Source organism: Episyrphus balteatus, chromosome 1 (genome assembly GCF_945859705.1).
Source record: "Episyrphus balteatus chromosome 1, idEpiBalt1.1, whole genome shotgun sequence".
NCBI lineage: Eukaryota > Metazoa > Arthropoda > Insecta > Diptera > Syrphidae > Episyrphus > Episyrphus balteatus.
This window is the reverse complement of record NC_079134.1, coordinates 80,288,935-80,301,128: the sequence shown is the minus strand read 5'-3', so window position 1 is coordinate 80,301,128 and position 12,194 is coordinate 80,288,935.

The following is a 12,194-nucleotide window of genomic DNA, read 5'->3' as shown; positions in this document are numbered from 1 at the left end:
AATAAAATTTTTTTTGTGTTTCTATTGTTTTACATAAAATTTTTGTTTTGGAAGTTTCAGTTCCAGGTGTTTACTTTATTTAAAAAATATATTTGTTGTACTTGAAGCTTTAATTTATTGTTAAATTAATTTATTTTAAATGTAAGTAAAAAGACAGTTATTTTTTTAATTTCTGCTTTTTCAATGGACCTTTTGTTATATCATTCGGTGTTATTCGGTAACATTTTTGGTATCATATTAAAGAGGAAGGTGTCAAAAAGCAAAAACAAAAAAAACGTCTGCCCGTTTTTGCCCGTCTAGCTTTTATCGACTTTTATGTGAACCTTGTTTTGTGAAAACTATTGACTGTTTTAGTTAAAAAAAATTTTTTTTGACGAATTGATATTTTATTATCAATTAAACAAATATAACCGTGACATTTTAACTATCAAATATTTATTGATATTGAAAAATATCAGAATTCACTATTTTTTTTTTTCAGTGTATCCAAATTTTTTTTTTATACCTAAATTCATTAGAAAAAACCTCTTTTACTGTTAATTAGTGGTTTCAGTCAAGTACAACTTCATTAAGCAAAAAAAATTCTCATGAGCGGTTTTTGAAGGTAAATACCCCTATGTGCGACGAGTAGATTTCTTCCGTGTGTAGCGTGTCTATACGGCATTTTTACCTTGCGTGTAAACACACTACATCCCTGCCTAATAATTCATTTCGAAGTGTACATAAAATGCATACACATTTTCACTTTAAACTGTACGTGAAATGTGACAGCCATAGCATTTCCTTTTCAATTATTCTTTCATTCATTGTGGCTTTGGCAAGTTGCCTTTTTCTTGTGCGCTAGAAACTTAAATCTAAAACTAAAAGCTATCTTAAATCTAAAACTTAAAACTAGAAACTAAAACTTAAAACTAACTTAGAACTTAAGAACTAATTAATAATTTAATAAAGATTGTTTTATATCTAAAATTAATTATCTCGCGCTTCTTAATTCTAAAAGTATTGTGCCTATAAGAGGGCACAAATTGGTGACCCCGAAGAAAAAAAAAAATTTAATTTTTTTTTATTAAAAAGAAGTACGCACAACGTGCATATATGTGCTTAAAAATAGTGCATTTCGCCCATCAAGTCGCAGAACATTTAACTGGACCTAGATTCTGCAACTACATGCATCTGGTGTGCATATTACAATAAAAAAAAAGCCACCACCACCAGCCATAAAAAGTGCCACTCCAACAACAACCACGTGTGTAGTTCACTCAGTCCATCATCGTTGTCCATCAACTCAGTGGCATACAAATTGTGGGTACTGGGTACTGCTGCGTACATATATATGTACATATATCAACGTACGTACCTACAATCTACAATACATAAATTCATCATCATCGTCTCATCAGTCATCACTCGTCCAAACAACATCATCATCATCTTCAGTTTGTGTGTCGCACAGTTCGACATTTTTGAGTATCCCTCAAAAATTTTCATTATCCACACACAAGACTGAACCACTGAACAACAACAACACAACAGCAATCACCTCAGCAACCACCAAAAGCACGAGAAGAAAAATAAAAATTGCATACAACAGCACCAGCGCTGTCGTCCACCAGTGCCGCCTACGTAATATAAAATTTAAAAAAAAAGTACAGTGAGTAATATTTCATACTTTTTCATACTTTTTATACATTTTTTCTTATTTTATTAAAATATATTATATTTTCATACATTTTATATAAAATTAATAATAAAATATATTATTTAAATGTAAAAAATTCTGAAATTTTAAATTCAAATTATTAAAATTTTATTTTTTTCGACACGTGTTTGCGTAAAAAGTATATTGGTTTTTGCTGGTTGGATAAATTACGGTTATCATAGAATTTTATTTTACGGTTGTTTTGGAATCCCGTTTCTCTCCTCTCGAACGTTACACATATATTTCGGAATAATATATATTTTACCGCGGAATATTTTAACGGTTCGAGTTCAATTAATTTTCATTTTTATTAAACGAATTTTGGATTAAAAAAAAAAAAAAAAAAACATTTTTTTTTAAATGCCGGACGATGATAAAAGTTCTGGTGGCACCGGTGGTGGAAACAACGGTGTTACCCCACCTGCCCCCCCAATTCCAGCGGCTACTGATCCGGTCCAACAAACGTCATTAATTTCTATAAAAATTCCACCGTTTTGGAACAATCGGCCCGATTTATGGTTCCTTCAAATCGAAACTCAATTTCGATTGAAAAATATTACCGCAAGTAATACTAAGTACGATTATTTAGTGGCGTCACTAAATAATCAAACTATGGAATCGGTTGCTGACGTTTTGATTACACCTCCCGCGCAAAATAAGTATGAAAACCTCAAAAAGGTTTTACTAGAGCGAAATCGGGATAGCGAAGAAAGGCGGCTGGACGCTCTGTTAAACAAAGTTGAGCTCGGAGACATGAAGCCATCGGAGCTGTATAGGAGCATGGAGAGTCTGGCAAGTGGGAACGACCTCGTAAATTCGCCATTAGTTATGAAGCTATGGTTAAATCGACTTCCGTCGAATATTCGCGTTTGCCTCATGGCAGTTGAGAACTCCCAGACTCAAAGTGAGCTTTTTGCCTTGGCCGATAGACTCCATCACTCCTCAGCAGCTTCGCATGTCGCCCAAATTAATTCTCAAGTTCCTAGTTCTGATTCCGAACTTTTACAAAAATTAATTTTTAAAATCGAACGGCTTGAAACAAATTTTTCAAGATCCAACAACAACTTTAACAGAGCGTCCAGAAGTCTTTCTAGAGATAGGTTTGGAGGTAGACCCCGTTCGCAGAGTAGATCTAAAAGTGGAAATAGTTCGATTTGCTGGTTTCATAAAAAATTCGGGAATAACGCGAGGAATTGTTCAAAACAATCGTGCACATTTCAGTCAGAAACTAATAAATCGACAAAAAACTAATTCGCCAGATCTCAAATGCGGCTTTGAGTGAGGCAAATTTTTCACGTCGTCTATTTATTCGCGATAAAAATACAAAGTTTCAATTTCTAATCGACACTGGTGCTGAAATTTCGATAATTCCTCGCAAATTCTGCCAGCAAATCACACAACCAAACGATTTCATTCTACTTACTGCGAACGGTGGAAAAATTCATACGTACGGTTGCAAACGATTAACAGTTGACTTGAATCTTAGACGCGCTTTTGATTTCACTTTTGTTATTGCAGACATCGATCACCCTATTATAGGAGCTGATTTTTTACACAAGTTTAATTTGATCGTCGATCTTCGAAGTCAACGAGTAGTCGATAAAAGCACTAATCTTCAAGTCAGCTGTCTTTTCAAATCCGCGAACACTAGCTCTCCAAAACTATTTTCGATTCCAAGTGAATTCGGCGCTATCCTTGATGAGTTTTCCGAGCTTAAAGCTCCACCAGACTTTACGTTACCGGTCAAACATGACGTTGTCCACCGGATACAAACAGATGGTCAACTCCCTTCAGCTAGTGCCCGAAGACTCAATCCTGAGAGGTTAGCAATCGCGAAACGTCAATTTCAGCAAATGATCGATCTTGGTATTTGTCGCGTCTCAAAATCACACGTAGCTTCACCACTTCACATGGTTCCGAAAAAGAATTCTTTGGACTTCAGACCATGTGGTGACTACAGATGGTTAAATAAAGCGACTATACCAGACAAGCATCCGATCTCCAACGCTCAAGATTTTTCCGCTAACCTCGACGGTTGTGTAATTTTTTCAAAAATAGATTTGATTCGCGCTTACCACCAAATACCGGTCGCAGAAGAGGACGTTCATAAAACAGCGGTTATAACACCTTTCGGGCTTTTCGAATTTTTACGAATGCCTTTCGGAGTGCGCAACGGTGCGCAAACTTTCCAACGTTTTATGAATAGTGTTTTAGGTGACCTTTCATTTGTATTCGTGTACCTAGACGACGTTCTCGTTTCAAGCAAATCAGTGGAGGAACATAAAGCGCATTTACGTGAAGTTTTTCGAAGATTGCAAGAGCACGGACTTAACGTTAATTTAGCGAAATGCGAACTAGGAGTAAGCAAACTCGATTTCTTGGGATACTGCGTTTCCGAAAACGGAATAATTCCTTCCCAAGAACGAGTAAAAGCAATTAACGAATTTCCTAGTCCCAGCTCCATCAAACAACTTCAGCGCTTCCTCGGCATGATAAACTTTTATAATCGTTTTATGCCAAATATGGCTTTCAAAGCTAAAGTTCTTTACGAACAACTAAAAAATATCAAAGTCAATAAAAAAGAAAGTAAAAAAGCAATTTTTCAGTGGTCTGACGTGTGTGAAGAAGCTTTTCAAGTTCTCAAAAGAGATTTGTCCGAGCGCACTATGCTTTTTCATCCAAAGCCTCTAGCGCACATAAGCTTTATGGTAGACGCATCTAACGACGCTATCGGAGGAGTACTCCAGCAATACCATAATAGCTTTTGGGAACCTTTGGGTTTCTTTTCAACTCGTTTGAGCCCGGCCGAAAGAAAATACTCGACGTTCGATCGCGAACTTCTCGCAATTTTCAGAAGCGTTAAACATTTTCGGTATTATGTGGAAGGTAGACAATTTACCGTCTTCACCGACCACAAACCCCTCACAAACGCAATATGTTCAAAAACTGAAAAGTCACCTCGTCAAACGCGCCACTTAGAATTCATAGCAGAGTTTACTACTGACATTCGTTATATCAAAGGTATTCAAAATATCGTCGCCGATACTTTATCGAGATCGTATGTTGAATTGATCGATTTTAACAATGTCAGCATTCCAAGTCTTTTAAAAGAGCAAGAAAACGACGAAGAGCTCAAGTCAATTTTAAAACTTTCGAAAAGATCTTACAAATTAGAAAAAATTCACATTCCAATAAATGACGTCGAAATATGGTGTGAAACTTCGACTGGAAAAACTCGTCCGTATGTGCCCGAAATTTTTCGACGAACAATTTTTGACAATCATCACAAACTTTCACATCCAGGTTCAAAGGCAATGCGTAAAATAATTACGGCAAAATACTTTTGGCCTAAAATGAACAGTGATGTAAATAGATGGACAAAAAGTTGTATTTCTTGTCAAAAGTCAAAAATTTCAAGGCACACTACGTCAAAGCACGGAAATTTTCCAGTTCCAGAAGGTCGATTTTCTCACATCCATATGGATCTCGTTGGTCCATTACCACCATCTCAAGGTTTTACTTATTTGCTTACCATCAAAGATCGATTTTCTTCTTGGCCTGAGGCCATTCCGCTGAAAAATATGAACGCTCCCACTGTTGTTTCTGCTTTTGTTCAAAACTGGGTTTCAAGATTTGGAGTACCTCAAACGATCACGACTGATCAAGGAACTCAATTCGAGTCAAGTCTTTTCAAACAAATCTCAGAAACCCTCGGAACAAAACGGATCAGAACAACAACATACCATCCTCAAGCGAACGGATCAGTAGAACGGTTTCACCGACAACTTAAAGAATCTCTTCGCGCTCATGAAGATAAACAAAATTGGTATTCCAACTTACCTTGGACTCTTCTCGGTATTCGTTCTACAATAATCGACGACATAAATGTAACTCCCGCTCAACTTTTGTACGGTCAAAATTTACGTTTGCCAGCTGAATTAATTGAACCCAAACCGTTAAATCCGATTTTGAATTCAACAACAGCTAAAGAAATTACTCAAGCCATATCGCAAACTCGGCCATGTTCTAGTAGAAATCGCGAGCAAAAATACATTTTCGTTCCAAAAGATTTAAAAACTTGCAAATATGTTTTCGTTCGAGAGGAGGTGAATCGCGGAAGTCTAAACCCACCGTATAAAGGCCCATTCGAAATTATTAATCGTTTTGAAAAAACTTTTTCAGTGCTCATAGATAATAAAGAGCAAATTATATCTATTGACCGAATAAAACCAGCTTTTTACGCAAAAGACAGTGATCCTCAGCCAAAAACCAAACATGTCACTTTCAATTTGCATTAAATTTTTCAAAAAAAAAAAAAAAAAAAATAAAAATAAAAATTATTTCAGATTTTTCAATTATGATTACTAATGAATTTATTGTTCAATCAATTATGTAATTCTTAAACCAAAATTTAATAAACAAAGTCAAAATATTAAGGCCCTCTGCCAAAAAACTCACTGTACAAACAAAATAAAAATAAACAATGTACAAGAAAATTTAAAAATACTAAAACTGTAATGAATCTGAAAAACAAAAAAAATTAAAAATGAAAACTTTACAATTATATAATTTGAAAAAAGTATTGTATCAGTAAAACTTTTAAATGTAAATTTTACGAATATTATCAGTTATAAAATAGCCACATTTGCATTATATAAATAACTTCAATTTTTACTTAATGTAAACTTTTGTACGGCGGGGAGTGATGTAGCGTGTCTATACGGCATTTTTACCTTGCGTGTAAACACACTACATCCCTGCCTAATAATTCATTTCGAAGTGTACATAAAATGCATACACATTTTCACTTTAAACTGTACGTGAAATGTGACAGCCATAGCATTTCCTTTTCAATTATTCTTTCATTCATTGTGGCTTTGGCAAGTTGCCTTTTTCTTGTGCGCTAGAAACTTAAATCTAAAACTAAAAGCTATCTTAAATCTAAAACTTAAAACTAGAAACTAAAACTTAAAACTAACTTAGAACTTAAGAACTAATTAATAATTTAATAAAGATTGTTTTATATCTAAAATTAATTATCTCGCGCTTCTTAATTCTAAAAGTATTGTGCCTATAAGAGGGCACACCGTGCAATGTGACTTCATGAACGAAGTTCACATAAAGTCTTGTAAAAGTACCATAATATGGCAATATTATGGGAAATCTTTCGTTGAATGAAAGAGTAGAGGAAGCGAGTCTTCCATTAACTCTCAATTACTTTTCTTTGGAATGGTTTTTTTTGCGATAGGGCTGAATATTCGTTGGGAAAATAAAGTTTTTGAACCAAACAAATTATTTCAGATTTTGTGTTTAAAATTTCTTGTCGAGAAAGTGAAAAATCAGAGTGTTTATTTCGCATCATTTCGGATCTACAATTTCGAGTAAACCTAAGAACGTAACACATAACGCGTATCATTCGAGTCCAAGAGGAAAATCTTCTTAGAATTCCTTCTATATCTGGAAAAAGTATAGTAGCATAAGACTGAAATGGACGAGCTTCTAAGTCATCTTCATTGTAAGTGTTTGGAATCGAATTAGGCCATGTATTTTCTGGTTGCTATAACCAAGCAGGACTATGCCACCAAAGTTGCTTATTTTGAAGTTTAAAGGGTGTTAAGCCTCTGGTTGCAAGGTCTGCTGGGTTATCTGTAGTCGGGACATGTTGCCATACAGTGTTACCAACATTTTGAGTGATTTGTGAAACTCTGTTTCCCACGAAAGTTTTCCAAGCATGAGGTGGTTTCTTCAACCATGCGAGAACGATAGAGCTGTCTGTCCAAAGGAACATATTTTCGATTGTGTATTTGAGTTGAGGGACTATTTTCTTTATAAGTTTTGAGAGCAATAGGGATGCACAAAGTTCTAAACTAGGCAAGGTAATTTGCTTTACAGGGGCGACTTTTGTTTTGGCACAGAGAAGATGAGAAGAAAATGTGTTGTCTCTGTGTTTAACGCGGATATATAATGCGGCACAGTTGTAGGCGCACTCGGAAGAATCACAGAAAGCATGTATCTGAAAGGAAACTGAAGGATCATATCCAATCCATCTGGGAACCTGAACATTGCGAATGTCAGGAAGTGTGGCTAGAAATTTCTTCCAACTCTGGCACGTTAGAGGCTTTAGTAGCGCGTCCCAGAACGTGTCATCACGCCAAATCTGCTGCATAATAATCTTCGCTGTAATTATAACTGGAGCAAGCCAGCCAGCAGGGTCAAAAAGTTTCGCAGTTTTCGAAAGAGCCTTTCTTTTTGTGGCTTGCAATGTTTCTGTTTCTTCGATTGCAAAATCGAGGGAAAATTCAAAATTATCATTCGTTGCATTCCATTGGATGCCTAACATCTTAGCGCAAGATTTTTCTTCGAGTCTTAAAAATTCTTGATTTAAAAGGTCAGATGAAGGGAACGAATTTAAGAGTTCAAAACAGTTTGAAGTCCACTTCCGAAGACTAAAACCAGCTGAACTTAAAGCTGCTACTAATTCTAGCTGACCGCGTTTTGCTGTTTCAATGTCATGGGAACCGGAAAGAATATCGTCAACATAGTCCTCGTTTCGTATGATTTCTGAGGCTAAAGGGAACTGCATTTTAATATCATCAGCTAATTGCTTTAGAATTCGTATCGGTTAATATGGTGCACAATTTACACCAAATGTGACGGTGTGAAGTTCGTAGTCACCAAAGCACAGTGGGTACCGCCATAGGTCAAAAATAGAAAAAGTAAATGTCAGTTTTTTAAAATCCAATGATTAAACAACGTTCTACAATCTCCCATCGAACCAAAACCAAAAAAAGTTTGACGGTTACACCTTTTTTCATTTCTTAATAGCCATTCAAAGTCGGTATATAAAAAAGGTACAGTTTTCTTATCGCTGCAGTTATAAGGTGTGAACTTGCGATAGTTATAGCGGGTGTTAAATAAATGTGAATAGTATTAAATTGTTATGGATTTTAAACGAGAAGGTTAATACTTCCTAAAAACATAAATTATATTGTTAAATAACATTAAGGCTAATTGTAATGTAATGTAATCATTTTTATTTAGCTTAGTTTTCATTTAATTGTAGATTTAGTTGGTTTGCCTTCGAGTGCCCTCTAAAATTTTAGCTCTCAAATGAAGAATATACTGTCCTACCTTTAGAAATAATAGCGCCGTTTTTCCCCTTTTTCCCCTTTTCGAGTAATACACGTTTAAATGCGGTTGGGTTCGATATCCCGTTTTTTATATTCCCGTTTTTTAAAATCCCGTTTTTCATTATCCCGCTTTTTAAAATCCCCATTTTTATAATCCCGTTTTTTTATTATCCCGATTTTGCAAGCAAAACTAGTTGTTTTATTTTAAAAAATCACGCGATTTTTTAAAATAAAATAACTAGTTTTGCTTGCAAAATCGGGATACTAAAACAAATAAAAAAATTAGACATTGTTCTAAACGCATTTAATTAAAACCTTTAACAAAAAACATAATATATTCAAAACTAAGAAAAAGTAAGGAATGTGATACTAAAAAGAAATCAATTAACAAACTAATATTTACTTTAAAGTTTCAGAAGAACAATTAAATCGTGATAATCCCATAGATTAATAATAACATAAAATGATCACAACACCTTAAATTAAGTACACACTACATAATCAAAAGAAATTTCATTTAAATATATTTCAACTTATATTTGGATGCATTTCAACAATTTTGATATTTAAATAAATGAAATTTCTTTTACTTGTGAACTCAATTTAAGGGTTTAATCATTTTATGTTTTTATAAAAGAAATACCGTTTTCATAATGTGTTGAAGGTACACTAATTGAAGGATTACACTAGTTGAAGGATTACTAATTTTTTGTCTATTTCTCATGATTTTTTTATTTGTGAATTAAGCAAGTATTTTGTAAAAAAAATCGGGATTTTCGGGATTTGACGTGATTTTAAAATGCGGGATTTCAGAAAACGGGATTTAAAAAAGCGGTATTTTAGTAAACGGGATTTTGAAACTTTTTTTTCGGGATTTTCGAAAAACGGGATTTTAAAAAGCGGGATTCCGATACGCTCCCGTTTAAATGACGTTACACGGAGAAAAAAAATTACAACGTAAAACTAAAAAAATTCCTTTTGCACTATTATTTTTATAAAAGACTGAACTAGAGGGTAGGGGTAAGGTGCTCGACTGACAGTTAGGTTCCATTTCCGACATTAACAATTTTTTTTAATAAAAAAAAAATTTTTTTCAACTTTTTTTATTTTTCTTCAAGATAACGAAAAATTTAAAAAACTGACTTGATGCATTTTTTTGCAATAATAAATCATATTAAATGATAATACAGGCGTTTCATTAAAAAAAAAATGGTCATTATATTTTTGACCGCACTTTGTATGGGAGGGTACCCACTGTGCAATGGGTTCACTGAGGGAATTTCGAAAGAGGATTCTTTGAAATGGGGTGTGTTCTTTATGAACATAAATCTGCCGATACATTTTTGTAATGTCTGCATTGAACACATACTTGTAAAAACGCCAGTTGAGTATCAATGAGATAAGATCTGATTGCAAGCAAGGGCCAGTGAAGAGTATATCATTTAAGCTTTTACCATTTGTAGTTGGGTAGGATGCGTTAAATACAACGCGAGTTTTCGTTGTGGTGCTCTCAGGCTTTATCACGGCGTGATGTGGTAAATAGTATGACCGAATGTCGTTTTCCTTTAGAATTTCATATGGGTTAACCTTCTTCATATATATTCTTCAAGAACCTGATTATATTCGGTGTGAAATTCTGGATTCTTAGATAATGAATTTTCGTTGCGGATGTATTTTTTTCAATGTTGTTTCTCTAGAGAAGCCTAAAGTAGAAACTTCATCTCTGAAGGGGAGCTTGCATATGTAGCGACCATCAGCATTGCGGCTTATGGATTAGAAAATAACCTCTCACAAATTTCATCTTCAGGGGATAATAACCGTTCCAAAATTTCTTCGATTTCCAAAAATTTTGAAATTTCTTGATCTATGGAGATTCTATTAGCATGAGAAAGAAAAGTCGAGAAGCAGTTTATGGGTTGTGGCAAAAGAGGTCCTGATAGCACCCATCCGAAAATTGTATCTTGTGGTACCAAAGAACCAAGAATGTTTTGTTTCAAACCTTCTCGAATAAGAGACGGGTATATATCAGCGCCAAGAACAAGGTCCACTTTAGAACTATGGTGGAAGTTGGGATCTGCTAATGGAAAATCTATGGTTTGGGATATTTCTTTTAGATTTATGTAGCACGTTGGTAATTCGACGTAGCATTAACATTCAGTATACTTTCTGGATTTCGATTAGATTTAAGTTGAAGAGTACAAAGTTGCGAAGAGTTAGCAGTAGAGTGACCGCAACTCCCATAGAAAAAATTTGTTGTCGAATTTTTTTCGGGGGAACCCCATAAAATGTTCCGCCTTTCCAGATTTTTAGATAGCCAAAATTTCAGCTCGATTGGATAACTCTAAATGGTGCCGACACTCGCTCAAAGTATCAAAAATCTCTGTTTTTTCACTGTTTTTCGAAGAAAATTAGCTCTAGCTCCCAAACAGATCGGGTTATTTTCACTTTTTATATATTTAATTAAAGGTAGTGTTGTTACACATAATTCAGATGCTTAATTTGTTTAGTTTTACTAAAAAAGAAAAATATTGTCATCAATTTAAATTTTCAGTACTTACCACAAAAAGAGCTGAAGTGCAAACTCGATTTAAAATTAAACTTTTTTTTAACTGTTTTATTCTGCGGATAGGGATAGAATGGATGTTTCTCTATCTCTGGGCCCTCGGGTAGCAAAAGTATGAGGTATGTTATTGGATCGATGTAAGGCATCTGATAGAAATGCTTCTCGCATAATTATAGCTACAATAGAAGCACTAGGGCAAAATCCAATTGACTTTGTAGTTTCAAAATCAAACTTACATTCAACAAGAAAAAACTTTTGCTTGGTTAATTGCCCCAAGAGCTTATCTGGCTCCTAAACAAGATCTTGATCTTTTGCGTAATTGCATTGAATAACGCAAGATAGACAAAGATATTTCAGAGAAGGCTCTTGCTAAATTCTCAAAACATTTATGGTATTTGAGTTCAGAGCAGGCAGGTCTGGCGTTCTTTGACCTTACTTTACCAGATGGCGAACAAAATTAGAAACGGCCAACATAATTTTGAAAACCAGTGAAACGGAAACCAACAGAATAGTAAATCCAAAGCTACAGACACATGAAGATGAACAATTTGTCACAGCAGGGTTAAAAAATATTGTGAACAAAGAAACATTGAACTTTTTCAGCCGATTGAAAATAGACACAAGTTTTCTCAAAGAACCTCCAAATCTTTGGCCCGAAAACCCGCATTTTAAAGAAGGCTTTAAAAAAGTGCAATCACTTAAAGTCGTAAATGACATGACAGAAAGAGGAGTCAAATTAATAACGGATTTTAATAACCTTTTAACTAAAGATGAGGAACAAAAACAATATGTACTTCAAGTA